Here is a 27,069-nt window from a genome sequence, read left to right as displayed (position 1 = left end):
TCTTGCTATTTGGCGGGCTCAGCATGGTTCCAGTGCTACACGTACTAGTATCTGTCGTTATTGTGGTTTTATTTATTATATTTAACACACACTCACAGTAGACGGCTCCTTAATCATGCTAATCTGAACTCTCATATAGTTAATCTCACTTTGACAGCTGTTACCTTAGTAAAAAACCCTTTAAGCACACCTCCCATACTATGTATTGTTTCCATTAAATTATCTACACATTTGAAGTGATACTCTGCCATGCCCAAAGATGATTTGAGTTGATCCTTATTTTAGGTAGCACAGTGTGCTACATAGTTTCCACAAATATGTCGGTTGGTCTTCTGCCTCTCTCATGTATGCTGTAACTTAAAGATGTGACATTCCTGACTGCTAGCTTACATTTCTTACTTTTTACTCTGAATCCTGTTTCCTTCAATTTTGCAATCTGTTATCTTTTTCCATCTCCTATTCACCATAGACTAAAATATAATTCTGGAAATAATTTATGCACAGCTTTCATAAGATATTATTTTCATCATTCTTTGGAACACTGCTAAGGCAGGCAACAAACAAAACGATAGCCATTTGTACTGGTATGCCACAAACTGTTTGACAATTGATCTAAGGTGGCTACGATTCTTCTATCTGGTAGCGTGCAGAGGTGGTTGTATGTGAATTCCTAGAAAAACAATTCCATGCAACCATTACTGGTACACCATTTCACCTACACTGTTTAATGGAAATTTGCTGGATGAATGGCATTTACCATTTCATAGAAAACAATTTATGGAACACATTTACACCTTAAAAAATAAGTATGCAATATCAAATTTTGGAGAAAAAAATGGATATTGCATGCTTATTTTTTTAAGGTGTAAATGCAAATGGTTAAAGGTCTTACTTCCAGAATAATTTTTGCTGGGGGGAGATATGTCAGTGCTTTACTTCAGGGGACATTATTTAGGATTCATGCATTTTATTTTGTCAAAAAACTAATTTGGATGCTTTTGATTGACTAACCCCACCACTCCTAAACACCATCCATTACTGACCCCTTCACAACCCTTAAACATCACCCACTTATTCCTAAAAAAAAAAACCTAACCATACCTAAATGCAACCTACCCTGAACCCTAAAAGCCCCTTTTATCACTAAACTCCACCCATCCATGATTCCTAAAAACCCCTCACTACATCTAAACTACATCCGTCCCTTTCTCCTAAACTGCACTCATTCCTGAACTCTAAAAGCCTTTTCTACACCTAAACTACACCTATCCCTGAACCCTAAAATCGCTCACTACCCCTAAACTCTACCTATTCCTGAACCCTAAAATTCCCCTTTATGCCTAAACTCCACCCATCACTGAACCCTTAAAACCCCTCATTACTCCCATACTCTACCCAGCCCTGAATCCTAAAAAAGCCCCTACCCAACCCTAAATACCACCCCTCCATGAATACTAAAAAACCCTCCAGGCCGCTAAACAACACCCACTCCTGATCCCTAAAAAATCTTCATCACCTCTAAACTCCACCCAACCCTCAACCCTAATAACCCTTAAAACACTGCATGACTGCACAAGGAAGAACCCCAAAACCCCCTAGTAACCCTAAACTCTATCCAAGTTTAATTTAATTTTGGATTAAGGAAAAATGACCAAGCAATAGGAGGAAATCATATGCCTCATTAAAACATGCAGTCTCCACAAAACTATGGGCCTTATTCCCAGGTTGGTGGTCCTCCTGTCGGCCCACCACAGCCACCCGACAGGAGGACTGCCAAATCCTTCCAGTGCCCCCCCGCTGGATTACAACTGTAATCCATGTCGAGCAGGCAGCGCTGCCGTGGTCTCGCAGTGGTGGCTGTACAAGGTTCATAGGTTAGCCTTAACTGCAGACACTGCAGTGACAGCGCTTGCAGCACGCTCCTGTACAGTGTGGCATGCATGCCACACCGTGCAAAAACTGGGGGGCACAACATGTGGCACGCATGCACCCCTAGGCCCATGAGCGGTTGCCTCTCCATCACCCTTTTCATGGAGTTCACTGCCATGAAAGGGGCAGTGGACAGGCAACTCGTAATATTCACGCAGCATATTGCTGCCACCTTCTGCTGCGCGACCACCTCGAGATCTTGGACCCTGTCGGACGTGGCAGTCTGGTGGTGGTCCGAAAACCACACTCTGAATACTACTGGCAGACCCGTAGTGGTGACAGTGGTAAGATCAACACCGAGAGTATGGCGGTCCTCTAGACTGCTGTATTCATAATAAGGCTCTATGTGACTATCAGGCACAGCAGGGCCTTTAAATGATTAGAGTCTGCTGAGAGAGTTCAGGAACCGTACCAATAAAATAAAACATTATTGCATCCTAACAACTCCTCGAGCTAAAGATTTGACAACCCCAACAGAGGACATATATTAAAACTCCTGGCAGCACATAGTAACTTCAAACACACAAATTCTATTCTACGCTTTTCTGGATTTCTAGAGGCCATGGCCACCCAAAGGCTTTTCAGCACTAACCTCACCACGTTATTAACACCTAAGCTTCTCCGAGACCAGTCTTAGGTTAAGACTGAGTAGGATACCGCCATGCTTTTAAATGCTTACTAATCATGAGTTCATTATCCATCATACGCTGGTTAATGAAAATAGACGAGATAGGAAAGGAGTGTCCACTCCATCATGTCCTACATATTAGGGCACTTTCATAAATTGGTTATTGGTTGATCTCAGTGCCTTGCTTTGAATGTAAGACACCATAAAGGCCCATAACAAATAGGGGCCTTTCGCATGAAGTCCTCTGTGTGATAGGCATAGAGCTTTGAACTTCACCTGCTGATCAACGGGAAGCCAGTGAAGGGACACCAAGGCATTCTTAGCAGAGATATATCTTGGAGTGTTAAGCAGAAGCAGAGTCTCCTCATTTTGAATGACTTATAACCTTTTAGTCTCATGTTGTGGGGTCCCTAGGTAGAGGGAGTTCCTATAATCCAGACATGATAGCTCACAAGCCTGGACAACAATCCTTCTAGAAAGAAGAGGAAACAAATCTAATATTTTTCAGAGTGTTCCTAGGAGACCGTAACAGCTAGCAGCAAGGTTTTGAGCTAGTGATTCCACTGAAAGTGATTTGTCAAGCCACTTTTCCAAGATGTTTATGGGGGCACTAGGAGTTGGTGCTGTGCCTAGACAGTCAGGCCGCCCTAAGGCCAGCTGGATGTTTGGGTTATTGCCCAGCACACCCCCATTAAGCTTGAGGCAGCAGCTTGCTATCCAGGTAGCTACCTTTTCCAAACATGGGGCCAGTTGTTGAGGCTGTAGTCCCTGTACGGGTCCAAGTGAGACATCCAGCTGTATGTCGTCTGCATTGGAGACAATTGAAGGCCTGAGTTCAAGAACAATATCAGCAAGTGGGCACATGTAAAACTTAAAAAGAGTGTGACTAAGTGCAAATCCCTACGGCACTCCAAACTTCATGGAGAAGGTGTCCGATTAGCTGGTTTTTTCACTCACCTGAAACGTCCTGTCTTCTAGGAAAGAAGTGAGCCAATTTCAAGCATTGTCTTTTATTCCGGCTTCACAAATTCTTTGGGTGAGGATTCGGGGATCTACAGATCAGGGAGAAGGAGTAGTTTTTTCAGTTGAATGTCCTCTTGCGTACATGTGTGCTACTGCTGTCTGCAGAGGTAGTAGGGGCTCTCCCTTGAGCTGCTGAAACTATGATTTAGGTTTACTCATGTTGCCCCTATTTACTTTACCTATTTAGATAACAAATGTCTGATACCACACAAAAAATGTATCCCAGTACGTTTCTCTAGGTAATAGTATAACTTATTTCTAAAATTTTGCAAACTTGATTTTTAATTCATTCTGCACATTTTGGTTCTTATAGGAAAGTGTTATCAAATGTCCAGTTCATGCTTTTATTGAAAGGTACTGTCTTTTGATGACTGAATTTAGATGAAAGAGTTGTTGCCTAGCACACCGAGATCAGTCTCTCAAATTGGAGTCTTTCAGGTACACATACATACACGTAATAAATCTTTTAGGAAGAAAATGAAAAGAAAATGTTTTCAGTGATATGTTCACCATTCACTTAATGTCACACAGATTAAAATTGGGCATCAGATTCTGAATAACTATTTTAGCTCATTGTCTTTTCACTTAGGAATCAGAGTATCCAGCTTTAGATTTAGTTGAGTGTTACATAACCCCCCAAAATCAGCCATCTTGAGGCCTATACATCAAGCTGATGGTGAGTTTCCTAGATTGAGGCATTACAAAGATTACTACAGAGGGGCCCCATTCCGTCTGAGGCCAATGAATATTTGTAAAATCTGAAGGCACAGGGGCCCCTTTTCACCTTTTACAAGGGGCCACATAATTTTGTGTTATACCGCTGAATTATTGTGAGGCCTCTACTGGGACTAGTTTGTAAAGGCATAGCTTGAATAACTGCCCAATGTTTACATGACAACTACAACTTGCATTGGAGATATGAGTTTCTTGTATCAATTAGGTTACAACCGCCTATGCCACATTTCCTATAAAGAGGCCATACCTTTGTGCTTCAGGCATCAGTTGATTACAATTCTACATTGCAACTGATCCTTAGGTTTTTTTATGCTTTACACTACTTTGATTTCTTAGAGGGCCAAAGTTTCACTTTTTTAGGTCTCGTCTGACAGTGTAGCCGGAAAAAGAACTTAAGAAAGCGCTATAGATAGATGGGCTTTGGCTACATCCAAGGTTATTGACCAAGATATCGAAGATAAAATATTGTGTGGCCAACATTTTGCGATAAGACTATCGAGGACACAAATAGTGTGAAGGTAAGTTTCTATGGGGAAAGAAAGGTTTACTACGCTTAACTCTACATATATGTATTACGACAATATAAATAACTTCCAGGTTCATAGATGAGGAGTTAAGAATCCTAAAGCTAAACTTTCCTATTTACACACTTATTTTTGCCACAAAATATTTTTGTCAGGCAACCCCATCCAAATGCTGATTTTCTTGAGTATAGATTTTGATTGGGCAGAATTTAGTATTTCTTTTAAAGAAGAGTGCTTGTATTTCACCATTTGCCTGCCAAAAAAGCTTATGGTCAATAGAGCAGGATTCAGATGATTATTGTGAAAAGCTATTGATCAAACCTGTAGTCCCAATACATTCATTATGATGAGTTACAAGAAAGACGGTAGGTGTGAGTTATTTCTTGTGACAAGCATATGTTTATGCCAATAGGTCTTCAAGGGTGGATTGGTATTACACAGCGACATGCCTGTAGGCAAGCATTTTGTTACATGGAATCTCACAGGTTACTGTAGTAAGAAAGGACTTTGATGTTGGATACGTTCTTTGACAAACCTTGGACTGGTAAAAGATTTGCACTGTGATACTTCATGCTAGACCCTCTTCAGAGAGTCTGGCAGGTGTAGTTGCCTGCCAGGAACCTTGCAGTAAAACATAGAATCTCTACATACATATACATATACATATACATATAGAGAGGGTCTTTGGGTCACATCTCTCCTTCCTGTGTGAGTGTCATTTACATTCTACTTCTCCGTGGCAGCATTGTGCATAGGGTATTGAGTTAGCCCATTTCTTCTATTGGCTCTAAAACATTTTCTCTGATCACATGTGCACATCTGCCTGAAAAATGAGCTTGCATCACTGTCTGGGATGGTGGCCATTCGTTTAGTTTTCCATTCTTTCCTCCTAAATGTTGCTTCCATTTCTTTGCTTTTTATTCTTTTTTCCAGCATGTCTTGGAACTCCCCATAAAGTCCTTTCAGGCCGCTTACTTGTCACTCACTTCATCTGCAGTGTGCTACATCTTGTGTAGCTGCTACTTTTAAAATGGACGGACGTTCTAGAAATTGTATTGTTCATAGTGTATTATTATTTTACTATTCCAAGAAGGTGACCATGTTTAGAAGCAATATGTTGGCCACCTTGGATCAGAACAACAATGATGCATTATACACTTTAGCATTCAACGATAGCTGCACAGTGCAATTCTTACTGAGCAGCCATCTTTGAATGGTATTGAGCATTCTACTTCTTCAGCTATGTTGGAACTTTAAAACCACAATACACTAGGCACATTACCGTTGAAAGAAAGCTGTGGGCTGCAATGTTTACTTTTATTTTTGTATTGCGAACGTATGCCAAACAAGTTTAGGTTGTTGTGTGTTAATCTGTTTTTATTATTTGAATTTATCATCCATAATATTGTTGAGTTTGTGTCTGTTTTATTTCATATGGGTAAGTGTGTGAATGCGAGAATTAGTCAGTGAATGGATTAACGAATGTATGAGTGCAAGCATGAGTGACAAAGTGCATGTAAGACGACTTTTTGAGTGCTTAAACTCATCAGTGACTGTAAAGGCAACTTTAGTTAAAAGCCAGATCTATTAGAATTAAAATCACCCTCTCCATGAGCCACTACCCTCTACCCAACCTACTCTCACCACAACAGGGAAGCCTGGTGTAACTTGTTGCATGTCCAAAAGAGCTTCAACTTCAGCAGTTCTCCCGGGTGCCGCTATATCCCATACATTTTTGCTGTTGTACTTGTGATACTCCCCATGTTCTACTTTGCTACTCACTACTCATGTCCACCATTAGAATAATCAGAGTTCTTTGTTTTGTGCAGTTCTTTTTTGCCTAGTTACAAAGTGGAGAATTTGAGCACATCAGTTCCTGATTTATGAAAAACTGATAATAGGCAAAACATTTGAGGTTTGTTCTCCGGTTGTTGGATGCTTGATCCTGATACATTCTTTAACTCTCATGACATTTACATCGCCTTCAGATCTAATTTCGTTATTACTTCACTGGCTCATAATTACTTTTGAATCCTCAACTATTATTTTTGCCCTAACTTATTGTAGTTGTATGGTTTTTTGGGTGGTCAACTTTTGATTTCCAAACTTCCGCAATTTCTCATTTATCAGATTCTGGGTGGTTTAATAATTCAAAATACCGTCGTTTGTTTCTCTGAGATCTTTTGAGATGCTAGTATGATTCTTACCCACTGCGCACCTTGCAGAGCAGCAAGGCTATAGGGCGGGGGCTCCTCAGCGCTGGCATATGTGAGGCAGCTGGCATTGTCAGCATAATCTAGCAGAAGGCTCTTTGTTTAATCTAGTGTGTTTTCTTCGGAACACTAAAGATTGTTTATTCAGTAATGTTCGGACAAATATTTTTGTCCTTACGTTTAGGAAGTTTCGGCTATTTAAAAGCTTGCTTCACCAGCTTTGTGTTAATGAGTAATTTATTTTCAGAGTTGTTCAGTTCCTTGTTGGATACTGTACTTTGAGCTGTTACTGAGTATTCAAATTGCTGTTCCTCTTCATCTCTAAGCCAGAGCTCACTTTCTTCTTTGCAATTCTCATATGTTCAGCTTCTGCATCCGTTCTAGCAGCCAGTGGTCAACTATCTAATGATGTGTCTGGGAGAGTTTCAGTTCTGGACGTGTTTTCATATAAACGTGTATATAAAAACTATATTTTGTAGAATAGGGCAGATTTTGCACTCCTGCTTATCAACTAGTTATCTCTAGGTTAACCAAGTTTGAACCTGTTTGCGTGCTATGCTTGACATATGCCTGCCTGGCATGTGTAACTAATGAATGTTGTGGCCGGGTTTTCAATCACCTGGACTCAAGCACGCACTGCTCTAGTGATATACACCATTTTTTATAGACTAAACCATGTTTAAATTAACTGTTCAACGGTATTTATTTCCATACTATTCGCAAAAACCATAATCATTTCATAATCATTTCACTTTACATTTGAATTTAACAAACAGTTACAAAGCATTCACTGTTGTTAACAACCAGTATATTTAGTGCTTGTGAATCTTCGCCCAATGCATTTCGGGACGAAATGTCCCTTCGTCAGGGGCGGCTTTAAATGAGGAACCTTAGGGGCCGATTACGATGGCGGGCGGACAAAGTCCACCCACCATCGCAGCTGCGAAAGGGTCCACCCGCCATAGTTACGGCGGGACCCACTGTACGAATTATGATGCGCCGGCCAGTGTGGCGGGCGCATCCTGTATATTTTACATTGCGGCGGGCGGTGCTGCAAGCAGCACCCACCGCAATGTAAAAAATACATATTGAGCTTTTGCATGCCCAATGTGACAGGCACCGCTTGGTGCCTGCCACATTGTACATGCAAACGCAGGGGGGTACCATAGGTACTCTCCATGTGCACCCCCCATTCCCATTCCCCCAGCACCCTGGGGGCCCACAACAGGCCCCCCAACAGCAGGAACCGCCAGCCTTTCCATGGCGGCAATGCAGCCATGGAAAGGCTGATCACAGCCTGCATCGTAATATGGATGGCGGTGTATTAAACCCGTTTTGCGCCAGTCGACGCGTCGAACGGCGGAAAAGCGACGGATGGTCTTTCCGTCCTCCGCGGACCCCCCGGCCATCATAATATGGCGGGGGGTCTTTGCAGTCAGGATGGTGAGCGGATTGCCCCCGCCGGGCCGGCGGTGACTACCGCTGGCCCGGCGGGGGCGATCCGCCCACCATCGTAATTGGCCCCTTAGTGTCAGTAACTTCAAAAATATTTCCCCTAGAATTGCTAAATCATTGCGCCTTTCATAACAAGTCAATCAGTTTCTTAACAGATAATCAGCAACTTATGAAATAAATATGTGGACGCATCTTCAGAAACAATTGAAAATTAACAGGAGGAGAAAACATGCCAATTATTATCCTAATTTCCATGCACCTCATAATGCGGGGCCTTCCTTCGGAGTTTTGTTTGCGATATGACTCTATTTATGTCTCTGTTTATTCCTTCCTTCAGATGCTCGTCCTCTCGCAGCAGGAGCATCGCATGAACCGGAATAATTAATTAATAGCCCGAGTTTTCCTCTGGGAGTCGCCCTGCACTCCTCCCTGCATTAATATGCATCTTCCCTTGCTGCCTCGGGCTGAAAGGTGGGCAGGTGAATCAAAGCACGCGCACACACCCAGCTCATTTGTAATGCGCGCATTGACGTGCATTCGGAGGGAGGTGAAACCTAGGTCATGCAACCTTAAGAAACCCTGTGGGTCGAATGTGTTTCAGTTGCAGCTTCTTTTTAGCTGGTGATAACTTGCATCAGAGCTTCACGCTGTCCAGATCAGAGTGAGTAGGCCTTCATTGTCACGTGTTGGTGGCATTCAGATCACATTTAAATGTAACAATTTTAATGTGAACACATCACGGGTTGGAGTCTAACATGACAGCCAAAATGTCTTAGAAAGAAAAGGGCATTCAAGAATGTTGGCCGCGCCCTGGAATGTTTCTGCTTGAAGCAGAGTCTGCCTGCGACTGAGAGCAAACAGAAGCCCAGCAGGGCCCCCTAACCAGGAGCCTGCCCGCAGCTTCCACGACAAATGATTGCAACAATGTTCTTTTACTTCACAAAAAGTTACATTAACAACAGTGAACTGTCTGTCGAGTTAGTTCACATTTTAAGGAGGAAAGTCATTTCATGCAATTTTATTTTGTATTCATATCTCTCAAATTAATATCATTAAACCAGTTGGTAATGGAATCAGTTATCTATAGAGCTTAGATGAACTTGTGGCACGCAGCACTATGTAAAATTAGCTATGGTAATTATCTGTTGTTTTAAATGACATATTACCACGTTTTCAAATAATACTATGTGCATTGCTATCATTAGAAGTGTACATTTCAAGTGCAACCTATAGCAAGACATAGCAGACCAGGGTGCTATGGTCAAATAACATAGATGAAGAAGCAATGCACGGCATCAGTCATGATATATGCTGAGTCTGCGCAATCATAAGCTTCAAAGGTATGTATGAGAAGAACATTAGGGAGTTCTGAAAAGGAACTGCCTTCTTTCTTCTTCATCCGCCTCATGTATTCCCTTTGTTTGGTAAGTGGCATTCACTCCCTTCAGCAGAGTATTCTAAACCCCCCATAGCACCTGCTTGGAAGTCACTGTGTCCTTGCTAGCATCAAAATAATGCATAGATAGGAGAGGGGGTGAGAGGAAATGAAGGTTTGCAAATGTGTCTTCCCTACTTATCATAAATACAAACAAAATGTATAGGAACCTGTACAGGAAATAGATCATAAAAAGGGGCATGTACTCTAGAGGTATTTACTTACAGATGAAGGACCCTCACCCACCAACGATGGCGTGCATCACCGTAGGGTCTCCTCCTCCAGGATAAATGATGCGCCTAAACGGGCTCCTAGTGGAAGGAGCTCTAGTAAGAGATCTTTTTTTATTTTTGAGGACGAACAGGATCCAGAAATTATATCTGCCTATAATTATCCAATGGTTTACCCTGCAAATTTTGTTGAGGATGCCATTGATAAGATTAAAACCAGGATACGATGTAAGGAATTCTAATTGTTGTCACATCTGTCGGTCCACATTTTTTTAACCCATCTACTTAGGCCCACAAGGGCCTGTGGCCTACTTGAGGACTTGGGATCCCTACCCGTGTCTCTACCCTCACTACTGTGTAAAGTATGTGAAACGTGTAGGGCATAGTGTAGAAGTATACAAATAAAAATGTACTAGCAGTTCCATTCAGCACAGATCAAGCAATGCCTTGTTAAGGAAAAAAACCCAAAAAAGTTCAATAATGCCAAATATTTTCATGGTACATAGTAAACAATAAAGTATGTATGTTCAGTACTGTAAAAGTATAATCAAACACAAAACCAAACATCACCCAAGTGAAGCGCTGTAAACCCAGTCATAGTAAAAATGCCAACCTAAGGGCCAGATTTACTATGCACTTGCGTTGTCCTTGTGCCACGCAAGTCAACGCAAGCGCTGAAGTGACATTTGCAAATTGAGAATTGCACAGCTGTGCATCACTTTTCAACTGCAGAGTAGCACAAGGTAGGGTAAGCGTTACATTGGTGGAGCATGTGTGCAATCCACCTATTCATTTTGACAAAAACCCAGATTTGCTGTAGTCAGTAAACCAGAGTTTGCACAGAAAATGATGCGCCTACCTGAGAGAGGTGTAAGGATAAGAAATAACTTTATTTACCCTCGTTACTTCCTCTTTCCATGTGTACTTTCCACTGGAGTAACGAAACTTGAAGGGCCCTCCCTGCAAGACATGTGGAGGGGCCCCCTCCGGGCCCGATCGGTAGAGCTCTGACCAGAGTACTTTGCTGAGGGGGCCCCTCAGAGCTTGGGGGCCCCCCCCCCGCACCACGGGGGCTTCGGGGGCCTGTGTTACACCACTTGTGCTTTCCATGTGTACTACACACAAAATGCAGCACACATGGCAAGAGAAACCGCACACATGGAAAGAGGAATATGCCTCTAGGGATTGTTTTTGTACAGAAAGTTATCCCTTCTTGCACAAAACTATCTTTCCCATAACGCAGGCACCCTTTTACCATCGTGCAAGGGTGCTTGCGTTGGCTCCAGGCTGCCTGAAGTGCGTCAGTGCTATGAGAGAGCAGAAGCTCACCATATCTTAGAAAATATGCCACCTTTCTGCACTCTCCCTTTCAAACAACGCAGCACAGATACCTTGCTGCCTTGCATTGTGTGAAAGGTTAGTAAATCAGCCCCTAGATGTATAGAATAAAGGAGCATAATACAAGATCTTACCCTATACAGAGGAGTTTTTCCCTTCCTCCAGTCAAACAACAAATCTGAGTGAAAGCTGACCCTAGAGGCTTCATCATCACCAATGAATCAAGGATATTTCTTGAGAATGTCACTTTCCAAACAGAGCATGGATATGCACATTAGGGACTGATTCATTTTATTCATCAATACTGAAAAATAACTCTCTGTTGCCTTACTTATCTAGATTTAATCTAGCGAAAATCTAAAAAATACAATTCAAAGTAACCTTTTCAACAACTGGAGGTTATAAACAAGCACATGGAACAATTTACAGAATTCTTAACACAAAATAATCAAGTTAAAAAGAGATACTAATAAATTCACAATGATGCAATCTACCCATGCTCACAGAGGGATATTACAACCAGCCTATTCACCAGCCCTTCTTGAAAAGTAAGAACCAAAGAAGGACTCCAGGTAAATAGTCATTCAGCTCAGATGAACACAGCAGAAGTGACAAATCCACACCAAAGCAAACGTTGTGGTCAATACAGGGGACCTTTTCATGCGTTACCACCTCTTCCACCACCAGTGCCATACATGTATTGGCTGAACATGTATGGTCCTCTACCCCTAATGTTTCCTTTTCAATGCAACAAACAATCTTTTTTAGGACGGGGCCATGGAAGGGGCAGGGGAAAGAAACATGACTCCAAAGTACAGTGGGAGGAAAACGTCTACTGGGCATGGTAAACCAGCAGATACTTTTAGGCAGATATAATTTGTCCTGCACGTGCTTCTTAAATAGCAGCCCATTCGGGCACACCAATTGCCCTGAATAAAAGGGGAACTCTATAAGTAAGTATTCTACTATTGGTGGTTGAGGGCCCTTCATTCTTTAGGTGAATACCCCTAGAATAAATGGCTCTTCAAAGATGAATCTCCTATACAGGTTTGCTATACTTTTTAGTTTATTAGTGTCAGAATAACAACTGGAGAGCTTGCCTGCATTCATAAGTGTTTAGATAATTCTGGATCATTCCACATGAATGATGCAATCAACTTCCTAATTTCCCGTCACCTCTGTCCTGTTATCCACATTGTCAACAGCAATCAGGAAATGCTTTGAGAGTTCCTAGAACGGCACTGCCCTTTTGCCACTCTAGAAGGGCCAGTTTCTGTAAGGCAAGTCTAATCTAGCATTGAAAATTAGGAGGTTGGTCATGACTGGATATGTCTTGAACCTTGTGTGTGAGTACTTCAAACAATCAATGTGATTCATAGCCTGCACAATGGAAGTCTCCCTCGTAGGGTTTTTACAGTCTCATTGTTCTACCAAAACCATGTCTTATTTCATTATTGGTGGAGAGACCCTCAAGAGCCTATAATAATTACCTCTGAACTTTTCCCAGAAATACGTTGCCAGAGTGGGCAGCAAACCATCAATAACAGTAAACTGACCTTTACTAGCACAATCACCACCTCCGACAAAAATGACCCCGAAAACAAGGTACTTTTTTACTGGTTGAGAACTTATTCTACACTTTTCTAAGTAAATATGGGTACTTTGAATCTACAGAGCAATTGTGCATTGAAATAACTTCATGCAGGATAACCAAAAGAAAAATTTTAACAACTTTCCTGCTGATGACTTCATTGCTGTTAGTCTTCTTTTGCTGTATAACGTGGGCTTGGGCAGTGTTATTTCACCGCATGCAGTAGTAATATCACATCACCAATCTATTCAATTCTTGTAAGATATTTCAAGATGTCTTCCATTTTACTGAGTTTTGCTAGGTTAATATTTGTACAGTACAAAGTAGTTGTGTCACATCATGTGTTTTAAATTGTGTTTTGGCTTTTGGACATTAGCTATATCATTAGTCCATCCATTTTGAATTTTCCAGTCAGAATACACTATTAACCCTTTTTCAGAGGCATCATTTCTGGAACTGCGCTGTGCTGTACCACACATTTCTTGTGTGCAAATTGTTTGACACATATACATCTGAAATTCAGGTGTTCATCCGCTTTGTTTGCCAAATTGTGAAACCACTTTGCTTTTATAAATTTGCATAGCTTGTGCAATTTTGTTATTGTATTGGCTGTGAGATGTGTGAAATGTGCTTTAGCTTTTTTTTGAAAGATAGTCAAATTTAGAATGCCATACGTGAACGTTTTGAAATATAACTGAGCATATCTGTCTAAAATTCATACATCTTTTTACCTTTGCTGATATCATCTTTGTTGATTGATAGTTATTATACACTTCCTTATGGCTTGCATATCAAAGTGCGCACCGTTAATGAAAGAATGCCAGAGACATAACAATATATGATGTTATACTATTAATAACAATCAGCCTTGTGGTATGATCTGGCACAGATCTCACCAGCAAGTGCCAATGAGACATTTGAGTGGGGTAGAAAATCTCTCTGGGAATATTTTAGAATTAGTATGAAAAACTGTTAATAGTTTTAGCAGTGTGTCTTTATGCATGGTTTTCTCTCGAAATCTAAACTGCTAGTTGTTTGATGGAGACATGAAACAAAGTAAACTGAAGGTGGTTGTAAAACATTATTAGGGAGGAGATAAATCACACAAAGCTATTCCTCACAGAATTTCTTCAAGAAAGAAGGTCTGGAATAGGAACAAGAGGTAAGGCATCAATCCCCAACACGTTTCTCAACTGACCCATGTCCCTGCAGTCTACATTTCACTCCAACATTCGACCTTCGCCCACATACCCCAAAAGTACACTCTCAACACACAAAACCCCCCAAAACCAATACTTTCACACTGAAGCCAAAACTGTGTACACAACGCAACACACCACAAACACCTTAGGAAAACAGAGCCTACTCAATGAAAAAGTCCTTTTAACTTAACATAAACTCACCCAGCTAATTTCCTGTCACCTCTGTCCACCTCCCCCGAGAATCTTCAGCATACCTTAGAATATTCAGTGTAATCCTACAACTCACAACAACAAGATTCTCTTTGACTAGATCACCCTTCCAGACAAAACAAAACACATTATCTTCAAACTTTTTACCATCTGATTACTAGACAAATTACTACTCTGCACTACAATACTACACAATCACTAGCCTTTTTTAACGCCTCCACCACCTTAAAACGATCCAACCAGGGTCCAACCCTTTCATGAAGAACCTGGTCAATGTTATCCTAACTAATTTTCCGACGTCAACTGTCATTCATTTACACCTTCCCTCCTGATGATCCATTTTCATAACCCTCTGACTAACCTCATGATAGTTAGAAACATTGTCTTTCCTATAATTCTTCTTTAACAACCAGGAGCAAGCTTCAATCCTGGTGTGCAACCCAATAATTTAAATTGAGAAAAACTGGTTACTGGATTTGGCATGATACAATAAGAAAGTTTTGGCATTTCGAGGCCACCCTGAAGTGCAACTAAAGAGGTCGTGTACCTCACCATGCCTGTGCCAATTCTACATTAGTACAGCTGTTGCCATTGTGCTGAACATATCAGGTCAGCACAATTTCAAACGCGATTATACTGCAGAAATCTATTAATGTAGATGACAGGGGAGATTTACTACTTTTTCACACAGCGCAGTGCAGCAGCCGTAAATGCTGCACTGCGCTGTGTGAAAAGGAGAGTGCTAAATTTTCTAAAAATAAGGCACTCTCTTCCCCTTTCCCTAGTGCCTGCACTGAAATCAGCTGCTGTGCGCCACGGATATACCTTTGCGCCAGGGTGTAAAGGTGTCTCCGTGAGTCAAGCATAGGTTTTGCACTGGAAGATTACCCTTCCAGTACAACAAACTTTACTGAGACCCGCAAGCCCACGCACCCGTGCAAGATATCCTTAGGTATGTGGGGGCATATCAGCAACAGAGAGCGATAAATATCGCAAAGCGCGCTTAGCGCTTTCATATTTATCACCGCCTATCGCTAGAATTTATGGCCCGGATAACGCATTAGCAACAACGCGTTTCTCCAGGGCGATAAATAATCCAGCAAAAGTGGTTTTATGCGGGAATATCGCTGGAAATCCAGCGATATTCCCGCAGCGATAGGGGAAATCTTGATTATAGGGAGACGTGTATTCAGCCACTGAATCCACCTCCAATGTCAAAGATAGGGTAGTCATAAATAAAGTAGACATACAATACCGGCTATAACTGCGGTTAGCTCTGTTTTTAATATCGCTATGGGTGTCTTGGGCCGTATTGTAAATACGTAGAAGGACAGTTAGCGATCATTTTCCATTAGTTTCCGCAGGGAACGCCTACTTTGCATCTCATTAGAGATGCAAAGCGAGGCGTGAACAAAACGGGAGCAGAATCAAGGAAACACGCGATAGCGTGTCCTTGTAAATAATGCAATATAATTATCGCCACTTTTCGCCCAAAAACGGACGCTAAAGCGGCGATAATTATATCGCCAGCCATTGATGATATGCCCCGTGGTCAATTGGATGACAGCCAACTCACTTAAAGTCAACCCAGACAAAACAGAGGTCCTAGCTATCACCACAAGAAGCAACCTGTGGACCGACCGCTTCTGGCCACAGGAGCTGGGAGACACACCGACTCCAGCCCCAGTTGTAAAAAGCCTTGGTATTAAAATTGACGACAAACTCACACTGTCTAACCAAGTGGCCTCTGTGATCGGGACTTTTGTGGGCTTGCTGAGGCAGCTAAGGAAATTTCACCCCTCCTCTCATTTTCAACCATGCGGACAGTGGTGAACCCACTGATCATGTCCTGCCTAGACTATGGCAATGGTTACATATTGGATTACCGGAAAAGCTGCTAAGCAAAGTGCAAGTAGCGATGAATGATGCAGCTAGGCTCCCCGGACGGGCAAAGCCACACGTTTGCTGCAACAGCTACATTGGCTCCCCGTCAACCAGCGATCCAGATTCAAGGGCCTCTGCATTGCCCACAAGGCCCTTCATTGGAAGGCCCCAGGATACATCAAGGAGCGCCTAGGGAGATACGTTCCCGGCCACACCCTTCGGTCTTCCGAGGGAGGCCAGCTGGCCTGCCCCACGGTTTAACAATACGACTAAAGGGGGGGCGAGCCTTCTTGGTCTTGATCCTGCAGCTGTGGAACAAGCTGCCTGGACACCTCTGGTCAGGAAAAAGCCTTCTTCCCTTCAGGAAAAAACTGAAGACCTTCCTGTTCACAGAGGCCTGGACATAACACAGATGCTGACCTGGGGCTAACATTCACTCATTGGGGTGGGCTATGGCTACTCTCTCTCAGCGCTTAGAGACCTGCCGGTATTAGGTGCTCTACAAATCGCAATTAACATAACATAACTTCAAGCCTTTTCCCTCTTTGTATGCGTGCTGTACAGTGCAGCACACATGCAAAGTCGGAAAAGGAAGGAGAAATTAAAGCATTTCTCCTTCCTTGCGCCTACTTTAAAAGGGCAAAGTTTTCTGATGATAAACCCAGTCTACTATATTTAGTAAATTGGGTTTAGCATCAGAAACCTTGGGTGGTTGCATGGGAACGCCCATGCTTCACCCATGGTACGCCCCCTTGGCGCTAAGTAATGCAAAGCAGTACATAGTGCTGCTTTACATTACTTTCACATTATTTACAGTGCTAAACAAGTTTAGCGCTGGAAAGTAAATCGTGAAAAATAGATTTTGTGCCAAGTTGCATCACTTTTGTGGTGCAAATAAAGCGGAAATTCTTAGTAAGTCTCCCCCACAGTTTGACTCAATAATATTTGTGATAAATATTTTTCCTTTGGAGCAACTTAGGGGCATATTATCAAGCACTGCGTTAAAATCATCGCCGCTTTAGCGACAGAAAACTGCTGCTAAAGCGGCGATAATGGGCTTGATAATATCCCACAGAGAATTACCATAGAAGCCCATGTTGACACCAGAACATGGGCTTCTATGGGAATTCTCCAGGGCATATTATCAAGCCCATTATTGCCGCTTTAGCAGCAGTTTTCTGCCGCTAAAGCGGCGATAATTATAATGCCATTTGTTGATAATATGCCCCATAATGTTTTATTTTGTTCTTTAATCAAAACTACATTAATAAAATTAGGAAGGTATCATTCTCTGTCTTCTTAGTGTTGTGGATCCACCCTCCCAAGTTTTAGTCAATCATCTACTTGCTGTAATTGAACTATAAGAAAGTAAAGTCACTTGCAGACAGATACACCCATCAGCAGATAATTATATTGACTCCTTCATGAATCTCTTGATGCATTCCACCTGGCTATTTATGATAAGCCAAAATTCAATTATGGACAATACCATATCTATTCAGATACTCACCCTTCTTGGTACTCACAAATTGCATGCTATTATCCCATACCACTCACTCTGGTAACATCGTTCTACAAAAACATCTTCCAAGAAATCTATGACTACATTAGAAGTCACCCTTTCAATCATTCTTAATTCAGGCCATTTTGAGTAATAATCTACTAAAACCAAGGCACAACATTTTCTTTGGTCCCAAGTTGCAAAGAGACTTAAAATATCCACAACAATTTGCTCCAGGAATCTGATGGAAGGCAATAGGAATTGAAGGCACAGTGGTGCCTCCTAATTAACTGTGGATACGCCGTTTGTTTACCTGCCCACCTGCCCTTCCTTCCCGGAGTATACGGATATTGCCAACCGGCTGTTGTGGTGTCCCGTTCCTGGTCCCTCCCGCCGCTGCAGTTCTGTTAATCGCGGCCGCAGTGTGGGGGGACTACGAGTACCGGAAGCCTTCGCGGCCGGAAGCCGCCGCGAGACATCCGCGCCAGGAGGCGTAAAAGAGAGGACAGAGACCCGACGGAGCGGGTGCCTCCTAATTAACTGTGGATACGCCGTTTGTTTACCTGCCCACCTGCCCTTCCTTCCCGGAGTATACGGATATTGCCAACCGGCTGTTGTGGTGTCCCGTTCCTGGTCCCTCCCGACGCCGCAGTTCTGTTAATCGCGGCCGCAGTGTGGGGGGACTACGAGTCCCAAAAGCCTTCGCGGCCGGAAGCCGCCGCGAGACATCTGCGCCAGGAGGCGTAAAAGAGAGGACAGAGGCCCGACGGAGCGGGTGGCTCCTAATTAACTGTGGATACGCCGTTTGTTTACCTGCCCACCTGCCCTTCCTTCCCGGAGTATACGGATATTGCCAACCAGCTGTTGTGGTGTCCCGTTCCTGGTCCCTCCCTCCGCCGCAGTTCTGTTAATCGCGTCCGCAGTGTGGGGTGACTACGAGTCCCGGAAGCCTTCGCGGCCGGAATCCGCCGCGAGACATCCGCGCCAGGAGGCGTAAAAGAGAGGACAGAAGCCCCGCGTCTGTGGCCGTCCGGGGCTGGTAGAGGCTGGGCTGGGCCTCCCCCCTTGGCTGAATGTGGTACGTGTGCCCGGTGTTGAGATAAGACCCAACGGTAACCAGCCTACCCTTGTAAAGAACGCTGAAGTGACTATGGGTTTGGTTGTTTCAACATACTCGTTACGGGGTTAGTTAACGATCGGTGTGGTTGTGTTGTTAGTATTATCCTATATATATTAGTTACTGTTACTGATATATTGTTGGTGTAGTTATTAGAAATGGAGAAACATGCCCCTGAACAATCCCGTCCTAACACCAGGCAGAACAAATCTACAAATAACCCTCTTCCAAGTTTAACTGCCATAGACAGGATGCTACAAAAGACTATTGGGGTAGTTGCCACAGCGATAGAGAATACAGAAAGACGCCTCTCACTTCATATTGGCTCAGCCCCACCTTAACTGCCTGTTAATTCATCTACAGTAATGGCCAATTCCTTTGATTCTATGCTAATGACATCATATGCCGGACTTCCAGGGGCAGATAAAAATCCTGAGATACTCACTAATCACCACATCTTGCAATCGGATTTGTCCCCCTTGGCAAGCAGACTTTCTACTACACCTGTATTGCAGGCGCAGGATTTAAGTATAGAACTCCCTCTTATTAATGATCCAACGGATTTTGAGGGTAATAATTATTATTATTATTTAGACATTTGTAAAGCGCGGCTGTCACCATTGCAGGCATCCTGGCGCTGATAGAAAAAGAGACTATAGTGAAAGCGGGCTCGCAAGGGAAAAGCCAGGTTTGAATCTTCCTTCTGAACGGGAGGAGTTCGCCGGTGTGTCTAATCTCGATAGGGAGAGTATTCCACAGTCTGGCGGCAGTCACTTCGAAGGATCTGCCCCCGGCTCTGACCTTCCTGAATCTAGGAACAACTACCAGTTTAGCGACAGAAGATCGAAGCTGTCTAGATGGGGTATACCAGGCAAATTTAGATTGCAGGGGAGCTGGACCAGCTCCATGGAGAGCCCTAAAAACTATACAGAGGGCCTTAAAATGAATTCTCTGCCTTATAGGAAGCCAATGCAGTTTTGCCAATGCGGACACTCCATGAGAACTTCGCGGCCACCCCAAAGCCAGTTTAGCAGCAGCTGATTGGACCCTCTGGAGCCTGTCCAGCAAGAACTCAGGGGACCCGAGCAGGAGGGCATTACAGTAATCCAACCTGCTGAGAATGGTACATCTAACCACTTGGGCGCGGGCAAAGGTAGGTAAGAGGGGCAAGACTTTCCTTAGGGAGCGAAGGATGGCAAAACAGCAGGCAGACGTTTTCTGAACATGCGTCTCCATGCTGAGCCTCTGATCCAACATAACCCCAAGGTTGCGCACAGATTCCACCGGCTGTATGTTGGACCTTGTTTCCGGAGGCCAAAAATTAGTTGGAAAAGGTTGGGGAATCCTAGTACCTGCACTGAAAAGCACCTCCGTCTTTCCTGCGTTAAACTGAAGGGAGTTATCCTTCAGCCAACTAGACGTTTCACGCAGACAATTATGTAAAGCCTCCACGGAGGTTGAGTCCTCGCCTTCCAGGGAGAAAATCATCTGCGTGTCGTCGGCATAGTTCACAGTCTTGATGCCGAAGCTTTTGATGAGAGAGATCAACGGTCTAAGGTATATATTAAAGAGAATTGGGCTGATTGCCGAGCCCTGAGGGACTCCATGTAATACCGGGGAAAAAGCTGACTGGAAAGGTGGCATGGATACTGCCTGCTGCCTATCCTGCAAAAAAGAATGGAGCCAATGCAGTGCAGAATCTCTCACTCCCGCCTCCCACAGCCGCCGCATTAGGATCCTATGGTTCACCGTGTCAAAGGCGGCAGACATGTCGAGCAGGATCAGAAACGCTGCCTGTCTTCTGTCTGCACGCCTTTGAAGCTCGTCCATAGCGGTGATAAGGGCTGTTTCGGTCCCATGAGCAGGCCGGAAACCGAATTGGTCCCCATCCAAGAATAGATGGCGTTCGAGATAGTTGGAGAGAGTGTTACTAACCAAACGCTCAACTATCTTGGCGGGGAAAGGCAGCAGGGAGATGGGTCGATAGTTCTTAGAACAGTCAGGGTCTAAGGAGGGCTTCTTTAACAGAGGAGAGACTAACGCCCTTTTCCACAGAACTGGAACAGTACCAGTCACCAGAGATTGGTTACAGACTTGGTGAAGAGGGGGGAATAGTTCATCCTCAAATTCCTTCCAAATTTTGGGAGGCACCGGATCCAAAGGAGAGCCAGAGACGATCCCTCTGGCTAATTTAGTGAAGGCCTCATAAGTAAGTAGAGGGAACTCGAGTAGCAGTTCACTCGTAGCCAGGGCAGGGCTAGTTGATCGTTCTACTGGCAAAACAGGGCTCAGGCCAGATGGAGGGCCAAGCTCCGGAGGCATGTCCAGATCTTTAAGGATGAGTTCGATTTTTTCCTTAAAAAATGCGGCAAGGTTGTCGCAGAGATCTTGGGACGGGACAATCGCATTCTTGGAGCACTCCGGGTTAGTGATGCTGTTTAATATGTTAAAAATACTCCTGGAGTTGTTGATGGTGTTGCAAATCAGCGAGGAATAGTATTCAGTTTTAGATTTTTTAATCCGTTTCTTATAGGTAGAGACCTTGGTTTTCCAGAGCTCTTTCGAGGTGTTGTGATAGTCGCGTCTCCACCCTCTCTCCGCTTGTTTACAGCCTTGCTTTACATTTTTTAGTTTATCATTGAACCAGGTGGCAGAGTCTTTGCCCTTGCAGCTACGTGTTTTTAACGGGGCATGGGCATCGAGGACCGTAGTAATTCTGGTGCAGAGAGAGGTGTAGTTTTCATCTATATTCAACTTCTCATCGAAGGGCTGTTCCAAATGGAACACCTCCCCGGTAAGGTGCCGCCGAATGAGGGCCCTCCAGTCTCTATACTTAATTTCCGTAGACGACATGGGGGCTTTATGAGGACCGCTGCTCGTATGAATAAAGAATTTAACGAGTGAGTGGTCAGTCCAGTCCATAGGTAAGGTTTCCCCCATCGCCACCAGGTCGGGGGCCGCGAAGACCAGATCTGAGAGATGGCCAGCTGTATGGGTGGCTTTAGTGACAAGTTGAGAAAGACCAAAACTATCACAGGCTTGGACTAGATTCCCGAGACCCGAATCAAGGGTCCCGTTGCACCAGAGATTAAAATCACCAAGGATGAGAAGCTTATGATGGGAGAGGGCGATATTAGTTAGGGTAGTAAGTAATGCTTGTTGCTGCTGAAGGCTAAATAAACCTGGCGGGCGATAGCATACTATCGCGGTGATATTAGTCCCGGAGTGGGTCTGTATTGATAGTCCTAACAGCTCAGTGCCCAGAGTAAGGTCTAAAGTAAGGGCCTTGATGCAACAAGAATACTCAATTGTTGACTAACATTATATGTTCGGACAGGATAAATGCTGAAAGCTCGTCTGTAAGAACTAGAGGGCAAAAAGCCAAAAGTAAACAAAAGTACATCAATAAGGAGCAGCCTGTACATAAACATAGGGGTAAAGGCAGCCGAACACATCATAAAACGGCACTGAATTCGTTGGACCGAAAGGGGGAACAATGTGAAGGCCAGTCAAGTGTTATAGATGTTCAGCTTAATGAAAAGAAGATCGAGGTTAGCGATGAGCGCTTTTGGGAAAGAATGGAGACGCTGTTATCAACACTCTTAGGGCCAATTTGTGAGAAAATTAATGTTATTGAAGTTAGGGTAGGTCTTATTGAACAGCATATAATACAAACTCCCTGCCTAACTAAGACTACTCAAGCCTTAACAGTCGCCCCCCCATCTGTATCCACTCTAAATAAGGTTGTGCCTGAATCTGTCCCATATACGACCAAGGGTGTTAAGGATAAGTCAGGGGGAACAGTTACACAACGAATAGCTCCAAATAACTTACCCAATATCATCAGTAATAATATTAGTCGTTGTATTGATGGTGGAAGATGTGAAGAAAGGGATAAAGCATTGATGGAAAATGGCGTTACTTTAACGGAAGGCAATGGGAAACGAGGGGACCAAACAACAGACCAGATCAAGGGCTTACGTCACTTAGAAGATTTTAAAGGTATCATCGTACCACCAGTAATAAATCTACCACCAGAATGTGGAGCATATGTCACAGTCCTTTGTAATGTTCCCAGATTGCGGGAAGGGCAATTTGAAACTAATGAAACCCTCAAAAATAAAACCCTTCATTGGTTAACTAAAAATTGTGGCTTTTCAACACTAGGCGCAGATCAGATTATACTTACACAAAGAGTGGGTTGGATAGATCCTACAACGAAAACATTTGATGGGGACTGCATCATAGTTAATTTTAGGTCACCAGTCTGGGCCCATAAAACTTTGCTTAGGGCCCCTCCACCTTCTTGCTGGGAATTCAATACAACTTTATTGCCACTTGCCTATTTTTATAGACATTCATTGGCAAATAATTCTGTCATTGACCACATGGCCTACCATCCCAGTAACAACTGGTTGCCCATAATATCGGTAACCCGTCCAGTGCGATCTCCTTTACCACTATATAATAGATTCCAGTGTTTGACCCAAATGGAGGACAATGATTGACTCAAAAATATAGTGGGGACCACTGACTTGGGGAGGATGGTGAGTTCTAATTTACCAACAAGGCGAAGTGAAATAAGTAATACCCATTCTTTATATATGGATCCCATTACGATGGGTAAGACAATTGTTATTAATGAGACTGGTAACTTAACCACCAGTACATCTGCAGAGTCTTCAACGAGTGTGGACGTGCCCACAAACCCTAATAATCCTAAAGGAGCAAAAATACAAGAAGGGTATACACTGACAACATGGAATATCGCAGGTCTCGGGAAAAAATTAGGTACGCCTTTTTGGCAGGATTATATCACTTTCGGTAGCGATATAATGTGCTTACAAGAAACATGGAGCACAGACTATGTCACAGTCGAAGGCTATATATCATATTGTTTAAATGCTACACCCTCTCCAATAGGTAGAGCAAAGGGTGGATTACTGATGCTTATTTCCACCAAATTGATTGGATGCAAAATCGTAACCTATTCATTTATTGGTAATCATAGTCAAGTTTTGCGACTATCGTTCCCAAAGGGCAAGGATTTGATGTTAATTAATCATTATAATAATAGCTTTCATAAAGATAGGGGAGCTCCTTTGGATCCATTGGAAAAAGAGATAGATAGGGTACTGAATATTTCCAATAAACTTGCGGTTATTTTTTGGGCAGGCGATTTTAATATTCAAGCGTGCCCCGCTACATATACTAACTCATGTGGCTTTATGAAGACCTATACTATTGCAGTGGGGTCTAAGGATGATATGCTACATTTTCCGCATTGTGAATATGGTATGACCCTTAATACACGAATGGCAAAATTTAATCTTGAGCTGTTAGATTGTACTATGAGAAAGGGCCATATCAAATGTCCAACCTTTACTGGTAGGAATGCAAATAGTAATATAGACCGTATCTTAATTTCGAAGAATAGTCTATATATGAACCTTTGGATATCAGAACAGGTGGTTAGTGACCATAATAGTATCTCCATAGTACTGTTGGCCTGGGGCAACAGATTGACTAATACTGCTAATACAATCTTAGATATCCTCCCTATTAGGCCGAATGGCATGAGAATTAAGTGGGATGGCGTGGACCCACGTAAGATACAATTGGATGTGGTCAGTACATGTAGAGACAGTATTAATTACTGTCTTAGCGAAGAGGCTACCCCCGAAATGTTATATATGGAATTTTCTAATATAAATAATGTAATTAGGAGCATTTTAACTAGAAATACTAAAGGTTTGAAACAAGATGGAAAGAAGTGGTTTGATTCTGAATGTACTAAGGTATTATTTAAATTAAAATCAGCACTAAGGACTAAGCCCCGTAACCAAATACTTGTCCGTAAGTTGCGAACCGATTATAAACAAGCTGTTTTGGCGCACAAAAAGGTGATGAGATCAGATGCCTGAGACAAATTAAGTATGGCAAGTGAAACCAATAACACAAAACTTTTTGGGGAAATTGTAAATAGCCCTTTTTTAAAGGATGATCATAATCCTGAACTGACGTCTTATGTTAATTGTACGGAATGGATTGCACACTTTTCTAACATTTTTAACCCGGATAAGGTGTTTTTAAATTCTTTTTCATCTAATGATTTTACGTGGCCTATATTAGCATTATCAATTAGTGTTGAGGAGGTGCGGGTAGGGATAGAAAACAGCAAAGGGGGCAAAGCACCAGGACCGGATGGTGTTCCGATTGATTTATACAAAGACGTAATGGACCTTTGGGCACCAATCCTTACAAGAATTTTTAATATTGCTGCTACGGGGAATTTCCCAACATCATGGGCCCAATCATTAATTGTTACACTTCATAAAAAGGGTTCGCGCTCTGAAGCATGTAACTATCGCCCAATATCACTACTGGACTCTTCAATAAAAGTGATGAGTAGGGTGCTTTTAAAAAGACTGGAAACATGGGCCACAGATTCAAAAATATTGACTCCAGTTCAGTATGGTTTTAGGAAGGGCCTAGGGACCATCGAACAATGTTTAAATCTGGACCTACTTATTAATAAATACACAGTGGTGAAAGGGGGAAATTTGTTTTTATGCTTCGCAGATCTGAGCAGTGCATTTGATTTAGTGGACCACTCGCTCCTTTGGACAGTATTGCTCGAATCGGGGGCACCAAAAGAGATTGTGTTCTTTTTAGCAAGGGTATATGAGAAACTTTCCTGCAGTGTACGATATGGGTCTACTGGTGAGCGAACCCCGTTCTTTGATGTGCGAAGAGGTATTAGACAAGGCTGTGTACTGGCACCTTTTTTATTCTCCCTTTTTATTGATCAAATAGCCATAGTTTTAAATAACATCCCGGCTGACGCCCCCAAAATTGATAATACTGTCGTGTTTGTATTGTTATATGCGGACGATGCTGTTTTAATTTCAGGTACCTCTTTAGGTCTCCAACGCCTTATTGATGCATTTACTGATTTTATTAACGGTAGGAAATTGTTAATTAATAAACTAAAGACATATACCATGATATGTGGTAAGAAATTAAAGTCACCGCGGTCTTTCTTTTTAGAAGGCTCGAAGATTCAAGCTGTTAAGACCTTTTGCTATTTAGGCATTAGCTTTGATGGTAATGGTAAATGGACTAATGAGCAAGAAAATATTAGACATAAAGTGACTAGAAATACCAATGGCATTTTTAGTTTTGCCGCGAAAATAGGGGACCATAGAATAAAAGATATGGTAACTATATATAACGCAAGATGTGTTTCGTCAGCCTTGTATTAAGCCGGATTATGGGGTTATGCCTCTACGGCCCAACTCCAAACAAATGAAAATAATTTCCTTAAACGGATGCTGTGTGTCCCGGCCTCAGCATCAATTGACCTAATACATCAAGAAACTGGTCTTAAATATATATCAGATCTGGCTGCCTTACGTCCTTTATTATTATGGCGTTCAATTTGGCATAAAAAGGAAACTGAGTTTACACGGTCCATAATTAAAGACTGCCTTAAGTTAGACTACTGCTCCCGCATTCCGTGGTTGAACTATATTATCCATTGGTATAACATACTATTTGATTTTATTATTTCTAAGGAGTCAGATTATGTAATACCGTTCTCCAAAAAAGAAATAAAAGATTTGTTTTTGTTTTACAAGGGGGAAGAAAGAAAGAAATTGCTTAGGATCCAAAAGACCTCTGTATTTTATAGGCAATTAAATCTTAAGAGTGGACTCCAGACATATTTGATGGACGTGTCCAGACAATCGCATCGATTTGTACTAGTACGTTTAAGGTTGGGAATTGCACACCATCTTGTATCCTTCCCCGTAATCGGGGCAGGTTCTAACTTAAAGTGCCCTTGTGACAATGTTTCCAAACAGAGTTGTTGTCATTTTTTGTTATTTTGTAAATTTTATGTATTTTTAAGGACATTTTATTTGAAACCTATCCTTTTAAAATATAATATTCGTTTAACAGCAGATGCCATGAAATTATTATGTTCTCTTCAGAGTTCAGATGTTTGCTTCCATGTTGCACTTTTTATTTTGGAATGTAGAGCTGCTAGGAAA

The 27,069-nt window shown here is 42.6% G+C and overlaps 1 pseudogene; it reads right to left on the bottom strand.

The window, feature by feature from the left end:
- Window positions 1-21,868, bottom strand: part of LOC146862898 (histone-lysine N-methyltransferase, H3 lysine-79 specific-like) — a 90,621-nt pseudogene extending 68,753 nt beyond the window's left edge.
- Window positions 21,869-27,069: the final 5,201 nt, after the last annotated feature.

Source organism: Triturus cristatus, chromosome 2_2, assembly GCF_964204655.1.
Source record: "Triturus cristatus chromosome 2_2, aTriCri1.1, whole genome shotgun sequence".
Taxonomy (NCBI): Eukaryota; Metazoa; Chordata; class Amphibia; order Caudata; family Salamandridae; genus Triturus; species Triturus cristatus.
The sequence above is the reverse complement of the archived record's forward strand: the minus strand, read 5'-3'. Positions and strand labels throughout refer to the sequence as shown.